Source organism: Nerophis ophidion, linkage group LG22 (assembly GCF_033978795.1).
Source record: "Nerophis ophidion isolate RoL-2023_Sa linkage group LG22, RoL_Noph_v1.0, whole genome shotgun sequence".
Lineage (NCBI taxonomy): Eukaryota > Metazoa > Chordata > Actinopteri > Syngnathiformes > Syngnathidae > Nerophis > Nerophis ophidion.
In genome coordinates this window covers 30,139,984-30,147,483 of record NC_084632.1, presented here as the reverse complement: position 1 = coordinate 30,147,483, position 7,500 = coordinate 30,139,984, and positions in this window count along the sequence as shown.

Sequence of the window (7,500 nt, the reverse complement as noted above, 5' to 3'; positions counted from 1 at the left end):
ACTTTATTTATTTATTTATTTTTTTTTTCCAGTCCTTCATATCCTTGCTCAAATTAATGGGGAAATTGTCGCTTTCTCGGTCCGAATAGCTCTTGATGCTGGAGGCTCACACTATAAACAATCTGAGGATGTGAGGAGCCCCACACCGGTGATGTCATCGTCTGCGAATTCCAGTAAAGGCAGGGCTTTTTTATTGGCCCGGAAAAGTTGCGAACTTTATCGTCGATGTTCTCTACAAAATAATTTCAGCAAAAATATGGCAATATCGCAAAATGATCAAAAAAGACACATAGAATGGACCTGCTATCCCCGTTTAAATAAGAAAATCTCATTTCAGTAGTCCTTTAAGTCAAGAGAGCGGAACGGAGCTGGCCTATAACACATCCTGATTGGCAACCAGGAACAGGTGTTTCCTGATTGCCAATCAGGGTCAGGTGAAGAAGCCATGGCTAAGATAGAAATGGTAGCAAAACGAGGCAAACAGGAAATAAAAAAAGAAGTAAAAAGAGTGCTGTACAGGGCAAAAAACACAATATCAAAAACTAACACTAAGTGTCATGAGAGATCTCTCATTACCTGTGTGCTATTACAAATACTTTTTTATTTGATTATTAGAGTTTCAATGTTACCTAGGAAAATTAGTGCTTAAAAAGGGAACTGCACTTTTTTGGGGGATTTTGCCTATCGTTCACTATCATTATGAAAAATATGACAACGGATGTATTTAAAAAACATTTTAAAAATCATTCTAAACAGTAAATAGACATTACGCCAATAAAACATCCAAAAAGCTCCAACAATTCTCCATTTAGAATTTGTAACGTGAATATTAACCATGTATTAGTGAAATTGTTATTATAAGCGCTAACGCAGATAAACTATTTATAGCGGCGGCATCATCACGCACTTGCGTGCTAATGTTGAGCTGATCCACTGGTGAGCTGCTTCCTCGTTTCCTTACTCGTCCAACTTTCTTCAAGATCATACACTTCTCACCTGGATAGTAGAAGAACGAGGATGTATTCCGACAAGTTGGTACAATTTTGACAGCCAATTTTAGACCCGGCAATGACGACTACGACAGAAAAAGACGCTTGAAAAGTTCCCCCCTTTTCTTCTCCATATACATAAACATCTGAGCAGTTGGCCTCCTAATGACAGCTGACATTGCACAGTAAGTGATGTTTTATATTTTTTGGTTCTCATGAAGTCTGCAGTGAGCACTAACCACTGATGTTGTTATAAAAAAAAAGGCAAATGTTGTGATGCGTTATTTTTAATTGACTGTGTTATGGTTAGTATGATATATATATATATATATATATATATATATATATATATATATATATATATATATATATATGTATATAGTATAAACAGTCCACACACACACACACGCACGCACGCACGCACGCACGCACGCACACACACACACACACACACACACACACACACACACAGTGTATCTCACTATTATGTTAGATCCACTATGGACTGGACTTTCACAATATTATTGGGAGTGGGAGGGGGGTTGTCACCCACATCTGCGGTTATATCCAAGGTTTCTCATAGTAATTCACAATGACATCCCACTGGGTTGTGAGTTTTTCCTTGCCCTTCTGTAGGCTCTGAACCGAGGATGTCGTTGTGGCTTGTGCAGCCCTTTGAGACACTTGTGATTTAGGGCTATATAAATAAACATTGATTGATTGATTGATTGATATATACTGCATATACACACATAAAACAAATATACTGTGACTCTTCTTACTAGAGTGTCAATATCTATTTACATTGTATACACTCACACGCACACACACGAACGCACGAACGCACGCACGCACGCACGCACACACACGTGTGTATAAATATATATATATATATATATATATATATATATTACAAAAATACAGAATTTATAAAGCAATTACTACCAGAATATCCTAAATAACATTAACCTTCCTGATTTCGTTATTTTAACTTCTACTTTAAAGTACTTTTATATATGCTGTACGTCAGTTGTGAATATTTGTTGTAGTGACAAATCTAACCACAAGAGGGGGGTGTTACAACGTGAATCCCGCCTATATGGGACTCCCACAACTGGACAATTAAGATGATACATTTCCATAGGAATGTATACTTTGTGTAGTCTTCTATTCAGACAAGAATAATATGAAACATTTAACAATAAACAGACATCAAGTGTCCGCTTTCACTACAGTGAATTGTGGGTCATCACTTGCTTAGAATTAAGGCACGCTTTCCCCAAACTACTCATTTGACAAAGCTGATCTGAGTACACAAGAATCCCTTTCCACAACACCCAGATGGTTATACATCAGATATGAGGAGCGTAATCTACTCTGGACTGACTTGGAGAAGAGGATGTTAGTGCTGTTGTCTTTTTTTAGTTTCATCTGCAGTGATTGCATGAACACATGCGGCTTTCTAACAAAATCACTACTTCAGACACAAGAGAGAGGATGATGAGTCCAAATGGGTCCTCTCTTCAAAACAGGGTGCATATATTCACTCCTGTGTTCGATGAATACTTCTAATTACTGCATTATGTCAGAAAATTGCACCAGTGGTACACTGATCATGTATAAGAATCATTTTAGATCCGTAATTCTCAAACTATGCAGTGGTATGCCAAAAAAAATCACTGAATCAAATATTTAAACAAAGTGTTACTGTTCAAACTTTGTGTAATGTTACAGTGGACTAAAAATAATAAATATACTTGTTAAATAAAACTTCTGCCTTGGTTTTAATGAATATTTACGCCTACTACGCCACTGTATTTCAGTGTCGGTCGTTATGGTGGTACAAGTGTTGTCTGGGTGGTACTTGGTGAAAAGAGTTTGAGAACCACACTCTTAGATGTAACCACTCAAAAGCTGTTGCGTCAGTCCAGATGACCAACTTTTCACTATCCCAAGTGACACGCGGGGAACGAAACACCAGGTGAGGCATACATACTTTTTTCTCTTTCTTTTTTTTTTTAACTTAAATTCATATGTGCAGCTACTTGTTGATTTAGGTTGCACGTTACAGTAATAGGAAAAAAAGGGAGTTATTCGCTTTCATAAAAACCTTATCATAATGATATTATGATATGATAAATGGGTCCAAAAACTATTTGATAAAGTTGTTATTTAATACTTTTTGGTCCCATTTGTTTTTAACAAAATAAATCAAGTATTGTGAGTGCAACTTACCTTTCTGTATTTGTATCTGAAGCAGCAAAAGCTATCCTCCATAAAAACGTACTTTGTATGATCGCATTCATTCAAGTCCAGTTAAGAGAAGTATTTCATCTTGAATACAGTATAAACTCTTCCATATTGGCAGAAATATTCATTTAATTCAAATTAATTCCAAGAAATTAAACAATATTTTTGCTTCCGACAAAAAACACCCACAGACGGTGGCTTACTCTAATAAAAATGCCATGTTTGTTATAAATACAGTTAAAAAAAAGAAAATAAAAAAATGCTGGCTTCCGCTGGAGAGACCTGTGTCTTCTGGCTTGAGCGCCCCCACTTCTCCCAGTGTGGCGAGTCAGAGTACTGCTGAGGCATTGAACTGCAAGTTGACAATGTATCGCCCCCTACCTTGAGGCATAGGTACTTGCTGCCTCAAGACCTGGCTTTTCCACGTGGCAACAAGCATGCGACCCTTCGCACGCACATGCCCAATACACACTGTGTGTAGCCGTGGAGGCACCGCCTGTGTCTGCCTCACTTCTCATCTGCTGCGTTGTTTTGATCAGGAAACATGGAATATCCGCGATTTTGACCATGAAAATTATCAAAATATACAGGAACCACACCAAAATCACATAGAAAGCATAAACCAAAAGAGAAATATTAAAATGTATTCTATTACTTTGTTTTGGAACATCTCATGGTTAAGCTCTGCCTCACTTGCCTCCCCTGACAGCACATCACTGACTAACCTTATGTATTTTTTGCTCCTGAAAAATAATCTGGCAGTCATTTCCAGTCATATCATGTTTTTTTTTTGTACTATCAGAACTCCTTTCCATTACCAGACATCATATACTGAACTGGAGTCCATTTCCCCCATAGACAGTGTGTATAAAGACATGCAGAAGTAATATTTTGGTCACTTTATTGCATTGTTGCTCTATGATTACCAGAAAAAAGTTTATGACCAAAAAGAAAAAAAAAAGAATATCAAATAATTGCCATTTCGGACTTCCCTGCTCTTCCAGCTCCTCCTCCTTCCATAGACCCCATAGCCAGTGTGCTCTTTCAGCATTTCCTCAAACATCTTCAGGAAAACATAGGTAGAAGAGGACTCAAAATAGCTTACCTTCTTTTCCTCTTGTTTTTGAGCGCCGAGTATGCTCTTCTTTTGCCGTTTCCCCACAGGTTCTGACTAACGATGTATACTGAGTACCGGTATTTTTAGGTACCTGTTGCTAATTGGGTAGCTCCAAGCGGACTGTGAAAATTCTAGACTAATGATACTGCTCTCTGTACTTTTTTATTCCAGCTGACTGTCGTAGTTATGACATGCACGGCTGTCACATTAAATCAGGTGTCATCGCAGAGCATAAAAAAAAACATACAGCGGAACAGCCGATGGTAGTCGACCTTTTACCGCCTCTCTTCCCGGAGGAATCATAGATTTACAGTTCATCTGAATCGCGGACACATTCAGTGTTTGCTAAAAACAGAATCTAAATGCGGAAAGTTGCGACAATTGTCGTAATTTGACTGACATGCTGTCATTGAGAGTAAAAAGGGACAGTTTTAAGCATCCATCCATTTTCTACCGCTTATTCCCTTTGGGGTCGCGGGGGGCGCTGGTGCCTATCTCAGCTACAATCGGGCAGAAGGCGCGATACACCCTGGACAAGTCGCCACCTCATCACAGGGCCAACACTGATAGACAGACAACATTCACACTCACATTCACACACTAAGGCCAATTTAGTGTTGCCAATCAACCTATCCCCAGGTGCATGTCTTTGGAGGTGGGAGGAAGCTGGAGTACCCGGAGGGAACCCACGCAGTCACGGGCGAACATGTTAACTCCACACAGAAGCATGTGTGAAATAAATTAAACATACTAAATTGTGGCTCTGGTGAAAATTAGTGCAACCTAACATGAGTACATTTATCCTTAAAGGCCTACTGAAATGAGATTTTCTTATTTAAACGGGGATAGCAGGTCCATTCTATGTGTCATACTTGATCATTTTGCGATATTGCCATATTTTTGCTGAAAGGATTTAGTAGAGAACATCGACGATAAAGTTCACAACTTTTTTTGTCGCTAATAAAAAAGCCTTGCTTTTACCGGAAGTCGCAGAGGATGAGGTCACCCGTGTGAGGGCTCCTCACATATTCACATTGTTTTTAATGGGAGCCTCCTACAAAAAGAGCTATTCGGACCGGGAAAACGACAATTTCCCCATTAATTTGAGCGAGGATGAAAGATTCGTGGCTGAGGATATTGATAGTGAAGGACTAGAAAAAATAAAAATAACAAAATAAAGTAAAAAAAAGACAAAGGCGATTGCATTGTGAGCGATTCAGATGTTTTTAGACACATATACTAGGATAATTCTGGGAAATCCCTTATCTTTCTATTGTGTTGCTAGTGTTTTAGTGAGATTAAATAGTACCTGATAGTCGAAGGGATGTGTCCACGGGTGTCTTGAGGCCAGTCTCTGAGGGAATTAGTCACGGCAGCAGCAGCACGACAGAAGTTCCACAGATCTCCGGTAAGAGGCTACTTTTTACCACAATTTTCTCACCGAAACCTGACGGTTGACAAGTAGTCGGGATCCATGTTCGCTTGACCGCTCTGATCCATAGTCAAGCTTCACCTCCAGGAATTTTAAACAAGGAATCACCGTGTGTTTGTGTGGCTAAAGGCTAAAGCTTCCCACCTCCATCTTTCTACTTTGACTTGTCCATTATTAATTGAAAAAATTGCAAAAGATTCAGCAACACAGATGTCCAAAATACTGTGTAATTGCGCGATGAGAAGAAGTGAAGTGAAGTGAATTATATTTATATAGCGCTTTTCTCTAGTGACTCAAAGCGCTTTACATAGTGAAACCCAATATCTAAGTTACATTTAAACCAGGGTGGGTGGCACTGGGAGCAGGTGGGTAAAGTGTCTTGCCCAAGGACACAACGGCAGTGACTAGGATGGCGGAAGCGGGGATCGAACCTGCAACCCTCAAGTTGCTGACATGGCCGCTCTACCAACCGAGACGACTTTTAGCTGCAAGTGGTGCTGCGCTAATATGTCTCTTCCAACTTGAGACGTCACGCGCACGCCTCATCATTCCGCGACGTTTTCAACAAGAAACTCCGCGGGAAATTTAAAATTGCAATTTAGTAACTAAAAAGGCCGTATTGGCATGTGTTGCAATGTTAATATTTCATCATTGATATATAAACTATCAGACTGCGTGGTGGGTAGTAGTGGGTTTCAGTAGGCCTTTAATTAGATCTTTCAGTACAGAACCTACTCTACAGGATAGAAATGTGGTACGCATTGTTGTACATATTAGGTAAGAGGCAGAAAGTCTCATGTTACATTCACACGTCTGTCCCATAAACAAATACATTGCAGCACAACATGTGGTCGAATTGTGACATTAAAATCAACTGTGAATTTGTATCGACTCCATTCCTGAGAATATTGAATTGAAATTTGAATGACATGATTTGAAATTCGGAGAAAAAACTTTATAGTCAAGTTGGATGAAGAATTTGTAAAAGCAGTTGGCTTACCTACTTAGTGGCCTAGTGGTTAGAGTGCCCGCCCTGAGATCAGTAGGTTGGGAGTTCAAACCGAGTTATACAAAAGACTATAAAAATGGGACCCATGGTACAATATAATCAGCAAGATAGGCTGGCGCTAGACCGTGTAGTATTTTATACGTGAGTAGTAAAACCTTGAAGTCACATCTTAAGTGCACAGGAAGTCAGTGCAGGTGAGCCAGTACAGGCGTAATGTGATCAAACTTTCTTGTTCTTGTCAAAAGTCTAGCAGCGGCATTTTGTACCAACTGTAATCTTTTAATGCCAGACATGGGGAGACCTGGAAATAGTACGTTTTGGTAATAGAAACGAGACGTAACAACTGCATAAATAATGATGTCAGCGTCGCTGATGGACAAAATGGGACACATTTTTGCGATGTTACAGACAGGAAAGAAGGCTGTTTTAGTAACACTCTTAATGTGTGACTCAAATGAGAGAGTTAGATTGAAGATAATGCCCAAATTCTTTACCAAGTCGCTTTGTGTAATTGTTTGGTTGTCAAATGCCGGTGTCTAGCAGTAGAGATAATCAGCATTTCCGTTTTCTCAGCGTTAAAATTACCGTATTTCCTTGAATTGCCGCAGGGCATATAGTATGCGCCTGCCTTGAATCACTGCCGGGTCAAACTCACTCCCCAAAATAGTTAGCGCATGCTTAGTATTACCGCCTGGTCAAACTC